Here is a 19,781-nt window from a genome sequence, read left to right on the forward strand (position 1 = left end):
TAATAGTTCTCTGTTTGCAGCTGCAAGCAATAAGTAATTAGAAGCAATGACAGTTTGTTTCCTTCAGAGTGGCTGCATTTCGGGACGGCCAATTCTGTATGTACATCCACATGAGGCGTGTAAAAACGGGAGCATTCCACACAAAATTAAGTTAAAGTCAATCTGTGGAGTCGCTTGTTTTTCTGTTTGTTGAGAATGGTGGAGTGTTTGTGTGCTTCGAGGCCTTGTTCTAAATCCAGGCTCTGATGGAGGCCAAATAACTTTATAAACAAAACAGTTGTTCTTGTGCAAATGTGCTTATCAGATGTGCGACTAAAACCTTGCATTAGCCGTTAAATGATTTTTGTTTATTACTGCTCGTGTAACTTTTTTAGCCAGAGGAGAAAGACATCTAATATTTAGATTTGGCAATTGTCCTTGCTAGTATGCCATCATTAGATAACCTTGGATTTGCTGCCAACCAGATAAGTGTTGTGAAAGGAATACTACAATAATAATCTGAAGGTAAACTAAGTAGAGAGAAGGAACACTGTGCTTTAGTGCAGTTTAGTACTAGATAATTATTAATTGGGCTTTTTAATCAAGGTTCATACTAGTGTTGTAACAATAATAAGATTTCAAACTTGATTTCCATACTAAAAGAATTCACTCAATATTTGATACGGATTATGATACCACAATGAAGATTAAAATTATTATTAATAATAAAAATAATAAAATAGAACTTTCTTTATCATCTTATAGCATGAAGTGTTACCCCCAATTAACACCAAAGCAGTAACAGCACATAACCACAGCATATAAGCAGCTTGTATCGCCATCCATTTTAACCGGTTGGACAATTTACACCTGAAGTGTCATAAGTGTCATGCGAGCATTCAACAGCTGTCATTTCGCTATGCACCACTCTAATTAGGTTGGAGTTCTACTTTTTCATCATCAAGGGATCGTCTCCAGGCTTTTTAGCAGGGCATGACAGGAAATAAACACGTAGTGTCAAAATAAATGTCCAATGCCCTTTTAAAATAAGTTCTCTTAAACCACTACAGTTGCATAAACACCCTGCGTCGCATCCAGGAGCTTTGGGAATGATTTGTGATGGAAAGTTTACAGTCGTGGAAGATAAATGTAAAACACTTTACGGCATCAGACAGCAACTTTACTAGAACAACTTCTGAAGGAAAAGGCACATGGAGCAGACAACTAAAGTTAAATGGTGGGTAGCTTAATTAATGCGAGCACCGCAGATACGTCAACTTTTGTGTTGTGATTTAAAATATAATTCATCCAATCAGCAATGAATACATAAACAATGTAAGTTTAGTATTTAAATGTGAGAATACACAGAGGCTAGCGTCACAGGAGCAGTCTGCTGTCTTTGGTGTAAATTGACACTTAAAAGTATGTGCATATGCAACTCTGCCTACGTGAGTGTCGCCAAACACCCCTGGTGTAAATTCTGGGTTATATTCATTTTGATAAAGCTCAAAATCATGCCAAAAGCTATTCAGGAAAGCTCAAATTCTGTTCTGCATGTGTTTTTTGCAGTATTGATACTTGCTCAAAGTTTAGTTTTGATATTTACCTCCGCCAAGGAGGTCATGTTTTTGCCGGCATTTGTCTGTTTGTTTGTTTGTTGGTTTGTTTGTTTGTCTGTTAGCAACATAACTCAAGACGTTATGGACCAATTTTGATGAAATTTTCAGGATTTGTTGGAAATGTGAAAAGGAAGAACTGATTTCATTTTGGGGGTGATCCGGAAGAAATCCTGGATTCTGGATCACTTTGAAATTTTAGTTAACATTGTAGTAAATGGGGCCAAAAATTTTGTTTCTCAATATCTCGATTAATTATTGACCAAACCCCATGAAATTTGACTCAGGGGTGGACAATGGGATCCTCTTTCATATTCCAAAGGCTGATCCGGATCTGATCCAGAAGACTGATTTTATCGCAATTTATATAAAAAATGGGGGTAGTCCTTGGCGGAGGTCTGTGCTCTCTGAGTGCTTTTCTAGTTATTTTAGTGTTGATGAGTATCTGATTTTCAACACTTTTGACAACCCTTGATCAAACTTAATATTTTTACAAATAAACCTATTAAAATTTGTTGTTGTTTTTGGAGGAAATAAAAGCAACCCAAAGAAACAAAGCATTTTAACAAGCAGGAACAGGAACAATGTAAAGAGTGGTGGCATTTTATTTTAAATCGATTGCAACTATCATTTTCTCAGTTTGTCCTCAGCGACCTGACTTGAAAAAACAAACTTGTTTGGGCTGATTCCATCTGAGATTCAATACTGTGGTATATGGATACAGTCGATTTTTACATTATGGCTTTCCTGTTAATGCATTAACAGTCTAAGGATTTATACAAATGTTACAGAATATTACACTGTAGTGTTGTCATAATACTAAAATGTCAAACTTGAAAACATGTATATACTCTCTAATATACATATAGTCTATGTGCTCTTACTTATTCTGATGCAGCTCAAGATCATTCTAAAGCTGTTCAGGAAAGGTTAATTTCTGTCCTGTGAATGTGACTTTTTAGTATCAATACCTGCTCAAATGAGTATCTAGTTTTGATCCAAGTCTTATTATCGATTAGCGTCTTGATTTTTTATACTTTTGACAACCTTATTACATTAAAAATATATCAAAAGTATGTTGAATTCAGTCTATTGTTCTGTTAAAATCTGAAAACTCTATTCCTGTTACATGCTGATTAAATAATTTAACTTTGTAGAGATCTTCAACGAACAAACTACCACTGATTCTATAGTAACGTGTCCAGGGACCATATAATCACTTTAGGAGACCACAAGCCACAATTACTAGAGTCAATTTGGCCCTTGGAGATTCCACCCTCTGAGCAAACAATATGATACACTACATACTGAAGCAGGAGGTGAGCAGGGCAGAGAGAGAGAGAGAGAGCGCAACTGTAGTTTAAAATTTGGGCACACCATCTTATTTAATGTTTTTTTTTCTTACTACTTTCTACATTTTAGATAAGTACGGAAGACATCTAATATATGAAGCAAAATATATGGAATTATTTAGTAAAGAAAACAGTCGAATAACGCTACAAAATATTTTTGGACAAAGCAAAGGGTAGTTAATTTAAAGATTTGGTTATATGTAATTTTTTTTTATATTTAACTTAAATAAAAGATGCATGGTGTAACTTTTCTGGTGGAGAGTTCATCAAACGTTTTTCTCTATGGAAATGTTGTTGGTTTGTTTCACAGTATGGTATTAAACCTTTTTATCTTCACGGAGACCAAACCAGACCAAGTTACAGATCAGATCTGTGGAGACGTAACACCGTTCACAGTCAGAATTCCTGTTTTTCTCTGTATTTTTGAGCTGTAAAACCACCTGTAACTGAATAAATGTAAAGTAGAGCTGTTTAATTTCATACTGTGGAACATTCCAGGTAGAACAATGACATATTCATAGAAACAAGCAGGTTACATAGCGCACCTTTAACTTCTTAGAAAGTAGCAAGCATACAGAAAAAACACTGAATGAGAAGGTGAGTCCACACTTTTGACTGGTAGTGTGTATTAGCAATGAAAACCAAAAATTATATTGAATTTTTATAGCTTCTTTGTCTTTTAAAAGGTAGAAAGCGAGTGCCAGTTTGAATTGTTTTGAAGGTAAACATGTGATCTTAAATGCACTGCACAGCTGCCAGATTGGAGACCAAGACATGAAAGTTGATTTACCGGCAATCGCGTCACAAACTCGGATTGAGGAAGCCATTTTAGAGCCCACTGAGACTTGATTTTAAGAGCAATTATAAATCTGAGTCCCGACTTAAAGCGGCCAGATGCAGCCCGCCTCCTGTCTGCCTAAAAGAGAGGAGCGATGGATGGGAAGGACTATAAAACGCATTCAGAAAGGGAGCTTGGTGATGACGGGTGCTTAAAATGCCAACAAGGAGGAAATAATAGAGTACAAATGTCAACTGTAATATTTAGTTTTCTGTCTAAAAAGCAGAGAGCAGTGATGGCGAAAGTGCAATACGCGACCACGGACACCTCCAGCACAGCCTTTGATAACCTGTGTCATCACTGGTTATAATACTCCTTACAATGGTAGCATGGTAAGACTTGAATGAACAATACTACACTACCAAAGAGGTCTTTATTTGATTATTTTGAGTCTTCTTTCTTTTTTTCACAACATCAAGCTACTTTTAATTGCAACTCATGCCTTTTAATGATACTGTCTATTTAAAAATGGTTTACTGAGATTATCTTGTATTATTATTAGTGTGCCAGTGGCATCAAGTAGTTTCAATATTATATTATTATATCTTGACAGGGCTATACTTGGAATTAGTTCTACAACAACAGCAAGAAGACTGTCCAAAACAAAAGGCATATTTTAGGTTACACACACAGGCACACACACACACACACGCACGCACACACACACACACGCACACACACACACACACACACAACACACACGCACAACACACACGCACAACACACACGCACACACACACACACACACGCACAACACACACGCACAACACACACGCACAACACACACGCACAACACACACACATACAAATCAACTGAGGAAATATTGCATTTTGTCAGAATAACTTTAACCAACTGCAATAATTTTGTTAGTAGAATATCTTCTGCAAATGTCAAAATAATTGATAAGGGAAAAAACTGACATTCATGGAAATCTTTGGTAGTTAATTTAAAAAAATAAAAAAATCTTTGGCAGTTCAGTCCTTTCTTAAAAAAAAGGTCACTTTGACCTGAAACATCATTTCAATTTGTTTTTAATATTGTACAGCTCTATCATGCTACCATGCTACCTATTTGACAAAACTCTTCTAAACGCCCCATACTTAAAAGGTGCACTGTGTAACTTTCCTAATACAAGTCGTGCATATGGTTGTGTCCATGGAGATATGCTAGGGAGATTGCTTTCTTTGGAATTTACCAGAGTATGGCATTAGAGTAAGTTATTATTTAATTAGAGGTGTTTTACAATAAAACAATACTTTAAAACTTTCTCTACAAATCAGACCCATACAATTGGCATGGTTCTTGTCTCCATGGTAATAGATAAGTTTAATATCACAGTGTGAAACATTTCAGGCCAAAAAACATTTCCATGGTGGCAGACGCTCCACCCGGAAAGTTACACAATGCATCTTTAACTATGGATTAGTGATTGTTAAACGCTAAGATATGCCTTTATTAGTCCCACAGTGGGGAAATTCCAGTGTTGCAACGCGCAATTTCAGAACAGCAGGAAAAGGTAACATACAATAAAACAGATAATAAATAATTTATTACACACTAAATTTTCTACTCTTCTAAAAAGGAAATACAGGCATTTCAGCAATATTTAATAAACCAGCTTCAATACAACAAACTGGTCAAGTTGGACAAAACAAATACACTTCAATGCAGTGACACATGTTGAACGGCATTCTGATGGTTTCCCAAATAACCACAGAAATGTAAATCTGGCAAGCCGCTGTGTACCATACCACATTATTCACCCATTCATAAATCAAAGTACACTCTGTCTCAGCTCGACCATGCTCTCTCCCTGTCCAACAGAATGGAATTGGTGGAGCCTGCTTTGGGGGCCATGGTGAGTTACGACCAATCCCCCCCTTGGGCTTGTCCGTGCCTCCCCGCCTACAGTAGCATCGGACGAGACCCACAGAGGAATGAAAGGGCCCCTGAAGTGGGCCTCTCCGGCACAGAGACGCAGACATACAGGAGCTGAATCTCATTTGAGTGTTTTATGTTTCCCGTCTCACTGCGGGGCCATTTCACATAACACGCACCACTGTCCACACCCACCCGTGCTCTTCCATTAGCCGAGCCACTGGAGCTGCTCTAGAGTTTCTCTTACAGTATGGTGCCGCGAATGTGGTAATGCTAACGGAGTTGTGTACTGATTGATAAATTCATATAGTTCATGTAGAGACATAAGGATGCAGAGGGACAAAAAACATGTCTGATTTATTTTTTGTCATAGTAAATATTAGTAATGAGAACTCTAGCTTATACATTAGACTTAGTTTATATTTTTGTGCTCTTCATATTTTTTATATATTTTTCCTCTTTGTTATAATAATCTATCGTGACGTGTGAGCTACTCTGTCCAAATAAGTTCCCTTGTAGATTAGTTAAGTTTGTAATTAGTTTTGTCACAATACTCAATTTTGATATTAAGGAATTCACTCAGTACTCGATGCCAACTACAATACCACAATAAAGATTAAGAATTGCTCAGTTTTTATGAATAGATTGTAATTTTCATACACAAAATAAAGTATCATCTTAGCATGAAGTCTTATATTTGTTCTGATAACACTCAAAATCATACTAAATCTGTTCAATCTTTGCTCAAATACTAGCTCAAATGAGTATCTATATTAGTTTTAGTATTCATTGGTGTCAGCTTTTCCCCCTTGTAACCCTACTAATAATAATTTCATGGGCATTTTTTGAAGTTTGATGCTGAGGAAAAGGCTATATACTGACTTTGATACCACAGTGACAAAACTCTTTATACAACAGAATGAAATGTCAATGCAAAATATGAGTTTGATATCTTTGTGTGGTTCTTCTGATATTCATTCAGAGGTTTCACTTTGGAGTGTACATCATTTTTCAAATGAGTATCTGTTTCTCTTTTGATGCTGTGTATTGATTTTTTTACAACAGTACATATTTGAATTTTATGGAACAAAAAATATTCTCGTTTAATTCTAAAACACATTCCAAACTCCTGAATACTTTCAATACAAAAAGGCAACCAAAACAAACAAAAGGCTCAAGTTCAGGTTTCAAGTTTACACACAACACCAGCAAGGGATGGGACAATAAACAATAAAATTCACTTAATCCAAAAATAAATACATAAATAAATAAAACTGCCTACAAAGATAATCACTATTTTATCACCAGAATGTTTCAGCAACTAATAATTACCATCATACAGTCAGCAATTATTTAACCCTGATAATCGTGACAGCAAAATTGAATATTGTACAATGTCTAAACACAACAGGTGAACAGTTTCTTCCCCAATGTCACAAAAAGAAAAAAAAATACCAAAACAACCAACCACACTGTCCGTCCATGTTATAGCGCTTCATGCATATCCACACACACACCACCAGGTTTAATAAGTGCCTGTACTAATGATCCAGGCGTGGCCGTAAAAGTTTACTCGGCCATCAACGTAATTAAAGAGGCCCGCTTTAAATCAATGGCAAAGTAGAGGAAATACAACTCTTTCAGGACTCAAAATGCGTAATATGAAGAGATATGTTGTTAAAATATTTTGTTTACGTTTTTGTGGCGAGTAGAATTCACTGAAAGATTGATTGCTTTATTGTTAAGCTGAACTTTTCACTTTTTTAAGCTGCCCTCAAGCGTGTGCTCTGCTTTAAGACAGGTAAAAACAAAGGGGCCTCATGGTATTAAAGAGTTGTGAAACTGGAACGAGTCAAGTTAGGATCAGGCGGTTAGCACATTGTTTACGTTGAACTACAGATGAGACAAGATCTTGCAAGATAACGGTGGGCAGGATTTGATGAATACGTTTCTGTATTAAGATTTGAATATTAAATCTGGATAATAAATACCCTTTGTCTTATTGTGAAAGGTTGTGTTTCCCATTAATAGATAGAGAGATTTGTGGTGCCCCATAGTGTAATTTTTACCCTCATAGTCTAAAAACTAGCTGAGCAAAAAAAAATTATAAAACAAATTATACTTAATGCTTGGAGTGTTATCATAAATGCATAGAAGTAACCATTTTTTATTTGCAATCAGTGTTTTTTTGTTCGGTACAGACAATAAGTGGCATTGATACACCAAAATATTGTATTAAAAAAAATTATTAAAATCAGATTCGCAATATGTTTAAAATATTTGTAGGGAGCATTCATATTTGAGAGAAGACTAAAATATGCACTGGTAAACTAATACAAGAATGCATTTCAGAAGAGGATTTTCTGTAAAAAAAAAAAAAAAAAAAGAGAGGATATTTTGTTCTTTGCAGAGGATATTGTATTATCAAAATAATTGCAGCCTTTGCGATTTGATAAGAGCACAAGCTCAAATTTCCTTGTGAAAGGTAAACCGAATTTTGTGATGATCTGTGAATGCCGAATTTAACAAATAAAGAAATAAAAGAAATCACTCTGGGCAAAAAATAGAGCTGCATGACATGAAGGAAAATAATATAATATGAAGTTTAACTACACTGGAATAATACTTTTTTATTTATTGTTATACCATTTTGAAATATAGGACAAATGATATCAACAGGGAGCAGTGTTCTTACAGGTCATGCAGGCTATAGCCAGCATGTTTTTCTCATATGACGTATGTTTTTCTCATACCTATTTCAGAAACAAAAATAGCAGTGTGTACAGACTCAAAGCATGACGTAAATTGTCTGCAACTCTTAACATTATGATTTTTCATATTACAACTGAAGTACTGTATCACATGTGTATTACGCATAGATTATGGGGCCATGGATAAGTTGGGGCCTAAGGGTGCTTGCCTACTTTGGAAATATCAAATGTCCACCTCCCAGCAAAAACAGCCACACATTCTAACCCATGTGAACTAATTAGCTAGTTGCTGTTTGCTTGTTGCCAGTAGAAATCATGTCACTACTTTATAATAAAATACTGTCAAAAGTATTGAAAATCAGATATGAATTAATACTAAAGCTAGTATTGGAATTAGATACTCCTTTGAGCAAGTATAGATATTAAAAGTCATGTTTATGGGATAGAAATGAACCTTTAATTTAATAATAGATTTAGAATGATCTTGAGCTGTATCAGAACCCCACATAGACTAGTAAACGCCCATGGACCACTGTGGAACCAACTTCAGATATCACACAGGCTACATGGTAATATTAAAGAAAGTACTAGGATTTAATATAAAAAATAGCATTCAATTGTCAAAATTTTTTTTTAAAATTATGATCGTGGTATCAGAATCAGTACTGAGTATCATGTCTCCCCCTTAGTATCAAAATAGACTTTGAAATTTCAGTATTGTGACAACACTTCAATAAAAACAAATGAGTAAGCATCTCACGAGTGGTTCTGATTAGAGCGGCAAGTATTATTTCATTGCAAAACCATAAATCCCCAGTATCATGTTACACCGCATATCTGCTCCCATATGGACACTACATGACCCTAAATATGACATGAGACTCCATTGACATGTGACTCCAAACCCCGGGGACCCCTCTGATGACAACATACAATGGCCCTGTGCAACACTAATGTTTCTACTCTGCAATTACCTCCCATAAGGAATCCATTAGCCCCGGTACTGCACACTGGTATTAAGACGCCGATGCTTGTCCAAATGCTATGCAGCCTTCTGTTTCCTTCCTTCTCTGATCTATTCTACACTCTACATGTCCTTTCACTGGGCCCGTCCAGAAAACCCCAGGATCTGCCAGTGTAAACACCTGCTATCTGTTGAGGTCAAAATCCGCCGTGGAGACTCGTGAGTGACGGCCTTTGTGCAGGATAAACAACAAAGCATGTTTATTGAATGGTGGTTGGACCATTGGAGAAAGATGATGACAGGCTCTGGTAATCCACGTATCAGGGTATTCTAAATATTGTATGTGCTTTCTTATGTAAACAGTGAGGGTGATACCCGTAGCAGACCTATGCACGCTCACGCTACACCTATTGAGAATAAAAGCATCGTAAAAAGAAGAGTTATTTTCATAGATCTATTTTGACGGGCGGATGAATTTGACCTTGTGCCTGTTCCGTGTTCTACAAATTGATTTCAAATATTTAGTGGTGAAACCTGGCATGGAGTTTTAAAGGGGATGGTGAGTTTTTTTGTGGTAAGAAAAATGGGGCTAGACGACTTTAGCTGGCTGCAAAACCTTTAAGACAAGAGATTTAATGGTTAGTTTAACAGACTCAGCAGAGTTAAAGTAATCTGCCATGTTTACTTTAATCCCATACTTTAAAATCAATTGCAAAAAACACACAATTAATTTATGATTTTGATATAAAAGGCATTTTCAACACACAAAAATAAGCTTGGGACAACATTAAGACGTGCTTATCAATAAATGCTTATATTGCTTGTTAAGTCAACTTTAGGCATATCACGATAACACATTTTGAAGTTTGATATATTGTTGAATATTCCAAATGGATAAGATAAACAATAATACTGAAACTAATTTATGCCACTGGCACGACTCTAAAGCAGATTTAAGCCGCAAAAACTATTCTAAAACGTAACATGTAAACAGCAGAATTAAACACTAAACCCTATAGTATTTAGTTTGCATCTGTAATGAGTCATAGAATTTATGGCTTAAATCTTATCATAGAGCAAAAAAAAAAACAAAAAATGTATTTCTCACTAATACAAAGAAAATATACACCCAATAAATAAATACTGACCCACCCCAAAAAGTCCAGCTTTCATATACTGAATGATAAGTCGATATAGTAATTATTGTGACAGGCCAAAAGTCGACCGTAAATTTCTTATTCTCAACCACTGTATCACACAGCGTCTCACCACATTTCAAAACCATGACAAAATTAAAAGACCCAGCCCAGGTAACTTATTTCAGGACAGCTTGTGTTTAAGCATGAATTTAACTGCAACACTAATGTGCAACACCTCATTTTCAAAGAATTGTTGCTCTTCCATGAAACCAAAACAGGGCTATTTACGCCTCTGCCAGACCACCACCTTTTTACTCCTTCCATTTGCAAGAAAAATGTGTTTTGAAATGGTCCCAGCATTTGTGAAAGGTACACAGAAGGTGAGGAATAATGGAGGACTGAAATATCCCACGCTCAAAAGGCTGCAGTAGCGTACCGGAGAATGTCAGTGGTTGGAGTGGCACACACACACACACACATTCCATATTTCTGGGAATTAGCTTACATCTCAAAACAGTACGCTGCTACGAGGGGCCCTGCATCTGTTATCATTTTACAACCTGCCTGTAACTCAGCAGCCTCCCCTGTACAATGTGCTCCACTAAGCACCTCATTATAGAAAGAGTCTTTTGTAGCGCGCTGAGGTAATGGGAGTGGGAGGGACTTTTAGGTGAACGTATCAAACATCCACAAATGACGGAGTGAGTGGTCTTTTCGCCACAAAACCTGCAATTTCCGGAATGCCAGAGCAGAACGTCCCCTGATTGATTGACACGGAGATGTTCGATCGTCCAGCTGCTGTTCAGATGGAAACTTATTGCACAACTTTATAGAAACATGAGTCTTAAATTTGCAAGAAGGAATTAAATGTGGAAAGCTACATTAAGTAATCTGTCATGTTAGTTTGGGGAGAGAATCTGTCTTAATATTAGCTACTGAGCAGCTAAGTGAAAGTACAGTGAGTTCTGCTGTGCTGAACAAATATACACTGCTATTACAACTTAGGCCCGTCGAGATAATTACTATTATCGACTTTTTGTTTAATAAATGATGGATGGAGCAGACATTTTTGGAGGTCAGTATGTATTGTGGATACTTTTTTCTTTGTACTGGTGGCAGTTATTTTTCTCTCCTAAATTAGAATAGAGTTGTAGAGTTGACTAAATAACTTCTATGACTCACTAAACTATCTACTTAAGTCAGTGAAGTTTATTTTTAACAATATTGTAAATCTAGAACAGATTCACTATTACAAGTACCACAACTACCAAAACTACAACAACAACAACTACTACAACTATTACTAGCAATTGTGCCTTCATCGGCATTAATTAAAATGTGCTGTTATAAATGTATTTTTCAAAGTTAAAAGTTGTCTGCCCTCTTTAGAGAAAAGTTCAACAGGTTTATTAAGTTTGAAGTTTTAATTAAATTAAGTTAGAAATTCTCATTATAAGTCCTATCATTATTTTCAGCAAACAAACCTCTCCAAATCTGAAGCTGCTAAAACCGCTTCTAAATAAATAATTATAGTTACATTCTGAAATGCAACTGATTTCAAGGTATAATTAAGAAAACTCAAAATTATCAGGCTATCAGCTAATATTTTTAGATGCATTGTTCTCGTTTGCGCGAAAGGGAAAACAATGATTCACTTTAGTTAGAAATGTAATATTTTGCAGCAGTGGAGATTTGGGTTGGAGACCTGTTATCATCTTATTACAGGGTGTGCAAGAAAATCAACTCTTGCCAAAATGTTTAAACTCTCCCCTCAAGCAACCAAACCACAACCAGCTAAACAACACCAAAGTTGTTAGGGTTCTAATTGCACCAGAATGAAGGAAATAAGTTTTGTGTTTAAAGCACAGTAAGCATCCTGTCAAGAAACAAAGCTGCATAATTGATATTCTAGAGTTTTTCATTCATTAGCCTACTCGATTGAAAATGTCTGTGTGTCTGATCAGATCCACAAAACTCCACAATACTGGTGATGCAGCAATATGCCATGAAGTTTTTTTCCCAATTCTGTGCATGTTTATTCATAATTTGACCACTCTGTTGTCTATGTAAGCATGTAACAGCCACTGTCCCTTTCTTACCATCCATAATAACACATGATTTGTATGAAGTATGCGTATGTCAACAATATACCATAAACTTTTTTTTTCCATTTCTGCACATGTTTATTCATAATTTGACCACTCTCTTGTCTATACAAGCATGTAATTGCCACTGTCCCTTTCTTACCATGCATAATAACACATGATTTGTATGAAGTATGTGTGTGGCCTGGTTATGCATGACTGCCTGGACCAAGCTAAGCCCAACCTCGTGTTTTGGACTCTCCTCAGATCCATGCGTACAAGTCCCTTTGTCTCCCGCGCCTTGCAGCAGAGTAGAGCAGCCAGCCTCCTCACTTCACACAGTGACACCTCCCTAGCCTCTTTGCACAACCACAACATACCTCCTACACGACTCCCCGGAATACAAATACACATACACGTCCTATTCAGCGCAATACTATCATCTTCATACGATCAGTCCATAGGCGTGAGCAGTGGGTTTGGTGGGGTTTTGCGCACAGATTGTGTTATACTGCGGGCAGGCGTGCACATGTGGAATGTTCAAGGAATCGCCGCCGCCTGGATAAAAACACACAGCGGGGCATGGAGAGTGTAGAATGAGCTAAAGATGCCATAGGGATGTACAGCGTGTAAGTCATGTGGCGAAACCCGCATGTAAACATTGTATCCCGCTCAAACAAAGACGAAATAGCCCCTGCGGTCATTAGGCACAGCGCCTAGCATCACAACACTGCGTGGTACACCCGAGCTGAGACATTGTCCCTTACCTGATCTGGCATGTCAACCTTTACTTTGTCCAGTCCTGGAATCGAGACAGTTTTCCGAGAGGTTAAAGTTGTGTGCGGCTTTAACTATTCCTCCAAGCTGAAAAAACTTTGTCCTCGGTATAAAAACTGTCAACAAAGAAGAAAAGAGGCGTGAATTAGAGACTGGTTAAGTAATGGCCAGACGAGTGGGATTGGCGTGGAGCTGACCACGATGACGTACTGTTATTAGTAGTAAAATTACGCAAAAAACACAATTTAATAAACCAAGATAGCATGCAGATTTGTATCGCTTATAAAGTTCAAATAGTAAATTACTTTTTGCTCCGAAAAACGAAGTAGATGCGCAAAATAGATGCAGATATACGCTCGAATAAACTTTGACAATAGGCTCCAAAGAGTGCCTTAATGAATTGCCTAACTTAATTTAGCTTAAAATCACGTTGCTAAATAGTAGCTAGAAAGAGGCCGAATTAAAGAATAATCTACTCCAACTATCCCTGGTTACTATAACTTTACAAGCCCGCTGTTTTAAGGCTGATACTTAATGGAAAATATAATCAAACGTTTCCCAAACGAGGTTCGCCGCCTTTCTCTATTCACGAGGACACGTAAACGGGGCTCGGACACTGCATAGCAAAAGCAGCAGTAGCAGTCCTAGCACTAATGCAGAATTTCCAAACACACAGAAAGAAGCATAGAATAACCGAACGGCTGTGGAAATGCTCATGAGTTTTGTTTGAGACTGAGTGGGACGTAATCTGTGAGTTTGCCATGTCACGCTACAGCAGCCCGCTACACACCGTAATAACACTGCAAACGCCACGGCCGCCACCGCACTCCACACTGGCCCGAGCAGCGCGTGTGTCACTCGGCCTGAAAGCACTTCTCAGCAAAAGCGAAACAAGAAAAGACGAAAACTGCAACACGCGTCCACTATCCAACCCGCCCCACCCCACATGCAAAGCCATAAATACGCGGGGAAAGTACAAATAACTTACATTAGTCCACGCAAAAAGACACGCAAGTAGACAGACACAGTTAGTCCAGTTTTTAGTTCTGTATCAACATAGATGGACAGCACTTCTTAGATAGTCCCGCCCCCCAGTTTACCAGTCAGGCATTTCTATACATATATATAATCCAGACAGCGGCCAATCACAGCTCTCGACTCTGGAAAAGAGCGACGTTCATTGGCTGCAGCGCTTTTCAATCCACATCTGAGCCGCCAGCTCTCTTCCAACCATATAGGGGTGTGTCGTGACGTAGCAAAAACCACTATAAGATAAGACAATTTTTTATGAATTTTAAAGAGTGCAATAAAATAAATAATAATATTGTAATAGATTTTAAATATTTAAAATAAAATGGATCCACTCTTAAGGCTAGTGGTCAAATGAATAGCACTCTATCCACTTCTAATTCGCCACTTGAATTATCTGAGCCTATAATTATCGTAATCATTTGGAAATCATATTTTCTTACCTATATAAATACCTATATTCTATAAATAAATACCGTATTGTGTAGGCTACAACTGTAATCTGCAATAACAACTGATCAACAATTTGTTTAATTCTATTCATAAATATAAATATAAATAGGAGGGAAAATATTATAATGTCATAATGATATTGTATTGTAGGCTTCTTATATGTTAATTAGTATTAGTATCTTATATTATACCATAGCTGACTAGCATATTTGGTTTAGTCTTTGTGTAGATGTTGAAGAGTTAGGATATCATTTCATTTTGACTACAGAAAACTGTGCATATCTCAAAGTGCATTATGTATGAATCTCTGCTTAATAGTTCCAACAATGTCGATCTGTCTGATGTGGTAACCACAATAACTGTAATGAACACACAAAAAATATGAAGAATAGGTATAAGGCAAAATAACTTTGGGCTAATTGCTTTGTGTCTATATATATGATGTCAGCTAATTTGTTTTAGACAGATTTAACCGTACAGAAATGTCTCACTGTGGTATGCAAAGCTACCCCTGGGACATTTTAATATAGAGCTTCAATCACCACATTAGCCACTGCACAATTAGGATTCATTATATCCATCACTTGTTTATTCGGGCTGGATGCATTTGTGCAGTGCTCGTGCTATTTGAAATATAGAACATTACTTTTAGCGAATGTAACCCGTGACATTTGAAAAGACTGCTCATTAGGGTCCCATGGTGTAATCAAAGTTCTGTGCGTAACTACAGTCATCACAGTCTCTTATAATGAATAATAGTGTTGTAGCCTTATACTTTTCTCCACTTGCATAGTGTTGTGTGATTGAAGTCTATTTTGAGAGTGTTTGTATTTTTATTTTTGACTGAATATTTTGAATTTCTTGCTATTTTTGAACTGTGTGCTACAACACTGGAATTTCCCCATTGTGGGACCAATAGGTCCTCTTATCTTATCTTTAAACTGAGCAAAAATGTTTTGTCATCTATCTTGTATAATGCATGTTTTATGAATTCAGACTGTTACAAAAATATATTATGAGTCATTTCAGTAGTTAAGAAGGGCATTTCATAATGTAAAAAAGAAACAAACAAAAGATGTTCATAATAATTTTCTATTCATTTGCATGAAACAGGCTAGATTGCATGTCTTAAATAGCTATTGTACAGAAGATACTGTGTGCAACTCATATAAATGGTGATATAAACCAAAAGTCAACATTTAAACAATGTACATTTCACAGAATAAAAAACTTTTGGTCCTAAAGTTGTTAAAAAAAAGTGCTTGTTTGCGAAAGTAGCTGAAACATGTAAAGCAGGTAAACAAAGGAAAGAGTTTAAACTGAAGACTGAATGAACCTTTATGAAAAATGTTACAAAAGAAGTTCAAAACAACACCAACAACAGCCAATATTCCAATGACCCAAGTTCATGAAGTGCTTATTTGACATCAATGGTTGACAGAAAGTTAAGAATTAAAACCTTGTGTTCCCACCAGGGCACGTTTAGTGAAGGGTTGAACAGCGTATGCCCTATTTGTTTCTCCTTGACATGATCTAAGTCTTTTTCTTTTCTCTCCATTTAAGCACACAACCAATCCAAGGAACTATTTTTAACTGCCCCTTGAAAAATACACCAAATATCTTTTATAGTGATTGATTACTGAGTGTAGATCAGTATGCTGTTTATTAAGTAGTAATGATATAGCTATATTATAGACCTGATTCAGCCCTTTTATATCTAGTATAATCCTGTTTAGTTTAAACCTGGTTTTGATCTAGTAGTGTGTAGAGTATATAGATTATAAAAAAGTAATTGCTACAAAAGTGGTTACATCAAACAGACCTACATTAGAATCTTATCGCTGTCTCCAGCAGGTGTGACAGAAATTCTTGTGATAGTAATTTATAGCAACTCATTCTAGACAGTTAACTGTAACTACAAGATTTGTGGCCCTCCCCTATAGCGGCATGCAAATACAGGGATGAAGAAAAAAAAAGTAGTAGAAGCTATATGCAGTAGTATTCATTTTAAATATTTTATATGTTGCTGTGTTTGTTTCTATGTTGCTGCTGGCGAACTTTGACTTTCCATCAGGATCAATAAAGTATCTATCTGTTTATCTATTGTTCATGTAACTAACTATAACTAGCTTTGTATGGCTCTACTCTATAGCATCATGGAAAAAGCAATTAATATGGTGAAGGTTAAGAAGTAGCTGTAAGTACACTAGTATTAACTTTAAATATTATTTCTATGTTGCTATGTTGTTTCTATGTATCTATCTGGTTACAAGTACCTGCAATTAAATTTGTATAGCCCTGGCCTATAGCATCATGCAAAAAAGGCAAATAATGCGGTGCAGATAAAGTAGTAGTTGCTATGTTTTGCTAAAATGTTCAGTCAAAGTAACACTAAAAATATAATGTTGCTGCCAAACTTTGAATTTCCTTCAGGATCAATTAAGTATCTATCTCAGTATCTACTGTTCATGCAAGTAACTGTAACTAGACTTGTATGGCCTTAACCTATTGCACAAACCAAAAAAGGCAAATAATGTGAGGAAAATAAAAGTAGTAGTTGTGCATTAGTACCATTCATGCAAGTAACTGAGACTTGATGACTCAGTGACTCAATCCTTACCCTATACCAGGATGCAATATAACTAATAGACTCCAGAGTAAACTATAGTGTACATAAAGCCTGTTTGCTCATGTGTCTGTGTTTTCCATAGAGTATAGTGGTGCAGAGTGGTTCCTCGCGCCCTGCCTGTGTGTGCATGTGCAGGAATCTAGGCCATCCCTCGTGGCTTTGTGTCTGGGAGGCGGATCAGTCTATACCAGGCCCTGCGCTGTGTATAAGCATGCGCACAATAGTGCCCCCCCCTCCCCTTACTATGTCTTCAATGGGGAAATGCAAGGGGTGCAGTGAATGGTTTTTCCCACAGTGTAAACTATCATAAATATATTTCAGTAAGTTTTAGATTTGTACAGCAACTTAACCTTATGTAATATAGATAAGTATATTCTACTAATATAGCACTGTGTATTGTTTATACTTGAACATATACAAATTATATTTACTTTTATTATAGTTATGTATTTTGATATGTATTCATTTATTTATTATTCTTTTTGCTTATTACTACAATTTTATTTATTTATTTTGTTTGTTTGCTTTTTGTCATCATATTGTAATGTGTGAGCTAACTGTCCAAGTAATCTCCCTTACTTGGATTAATAAAGTTAGTTTAAGTCTAATTTGCATCGAAGCTGTAGTTTAAGCAATGAAATAAGATTTAAAACTTAAAACACTTTAATTTCGATTCCATATATTTTTATATAGCCCAAAATCACAACAGCTTTCACCTCACAGAGCTTTACAGAACTGTTGATTCAGCCAACAGAAACAGTCAGAAAATCAATCACTAAAACAGTCATCAGTTGATAAAAGACAAGTAGAAGTAGGAGTAAATATTCAAAGAAAATATCAATTCAGTAGTACAAAAAACAGTACAGACTGAGTAAATGTACTCTCTCTACTTCTGTTGTTAGATAACTATTGCTACAAGCTAATACTATCAAAAATACTACTAGTAAAACTACCAGTCAGTGGTGGAGGAAGTACTAAATTTTATACTGTAAGTAAAAGTATTAAAGTATCTGTTTAAAAATGCACTTAAATAGTAAAAAAGTGAATTTAAGATCAATTAAAGCTTCAAATATTGTGATTTTTATACTGGTTTATGCTGAATTTCATTCAAAAGAAACAACTGAATTTAGATGTATATTCAATTCCTAATTGTTTTTATTTGTATATTTTTGTTCGCTCAAAATATGATGATGTTAAAACTAAATCTTCAGCCTTTTCAGTAGGTCTCAAATGATCATAAAAAGTACTTTTACTTTTCAGTCCAGTTAAAAAATTTAGTGGAGGGGAAAGTACAGATACTTGCTCTCAAATTTAGTGAAGTAAAAATAAAAACTACTTCAAAATGTTAAGTAGAGATTCTTACATTTTTTACTTAAGTACAGTACTTTACTACTTTTACTTGGTTACACTCCACCACTGCCAGTTTTGTAATTCTGCTTGAGCCAAAACGAAAGCACTGCTGTTTCTGCGAGCACTACAAGATTGGAACTGCAACAACTGCTGTCTATTATCTTAAACCAGGCTTTGTTCCTTTGACCCCTGTATCAGCAAGACATGTTTTCTTGCTACTGTTTTTCTACATTTGTCTGTGTAAAACTCTGAAGATGTTTGTGTCTACATGGAAGTTGTTTTGCTGATCCCAATCTCTCACCGTTCATCTGTCAACACACATCAAGTCCCAAACAACTTAAATTAACTTTCTTCTTCTTTCAAATACCAAGCAGGATTGCACTTTCTGAGCATGTCTACACCAAGTTTCTGTCAGAGGACATTTGACGATTAGCAGGTACGACTATTTAGCGTACACTCTCCCTTTAACTGTGAATGCCTGCTCACCTCCGCCTCGCTGTCTCACCAGAACATCTTCCTCCGCCCCCAGACACTTTCTCCGCACTCGGAACAGCTGGAAAAGCAAACAGCAGTCGAGGCCGGGCCCACTGGAGCAGGCTCGTCTCTGGATGAATGCGGGCTTTAGATACGGTTTTGCACTGGAGTCGCGAAAAAAAGCACCAGAGACCAAACAGTCGCACAAACTTTAGGGATTTACACAGCGGCCAATGAATATATTTTCAGATCAAACTTGCAAAGCGGGGTAAGAAGACTGGATTACAGGGCAAGCTTTAAAGACAACATTCTTAAGCTTGACAATAAGAAAGTAACGGTTTATACTTGTTTACTTAATTTCTAGATGGATTTGATTTGGTCAGATTAAGGTTGCAAAAAGTATTACAAATCAGATTCGAATTAATACTAAAAGTCATATCGAATCTAGACACTCATACTACAAGATACTACAAAAAAATCACATCAACAAGATATAATTTGATCTTT

At 36.3% G+C, this 19,781-nt stretch overlaps 1 protein-coding gene across 1 annotated transcript in view; it reads right to left on the reverse strand.

Annotated features, from left to right (window-relative positions):
- LOC110157973 (vitamin D3 receptor A) overlaps positions 1 to 14,426 on the reverse strand; it is a 90,982-nt gene extending 76,556 nt beyond the window's left edge. The window contains exons 1-2 of the mRNA XM_020922384.2: positions 14,328 to 14,426; positions 13,330 to 13,455 (exon numbers count right to left, since the gene is read on the reverse strand). The gene's annotated coding sequence lies outside the window, so the exon portion shown is untranslated. The remainder of the gene's footprint in view (positions 1 to 13,329; positions 13,456 to 14,327) is intronic.
- Positions 14,427 to 19,781: the final 5,355 nt, after the last annotated feature.

The sequence above is a fragment of the Boleophthalmus pectinirostris genome, unplaced genomic scaffold (assembly GCF_026225935.1).
Source record: "Boleophthalmus pectinirostris isolate CB_2022bp ecotype Guang Dong unplaced genomic scaffold, ASM2622593v1 HiC_scaffold_8, whole genome shotgun sequence".
NCBI classification, from domain to species: Eukaryota; Metazoa; Chordata; class Actinopteri; order Gobiiformes; family Gobiidae; genus Boleophthalmus; species Boleophthalmus pectinirostris.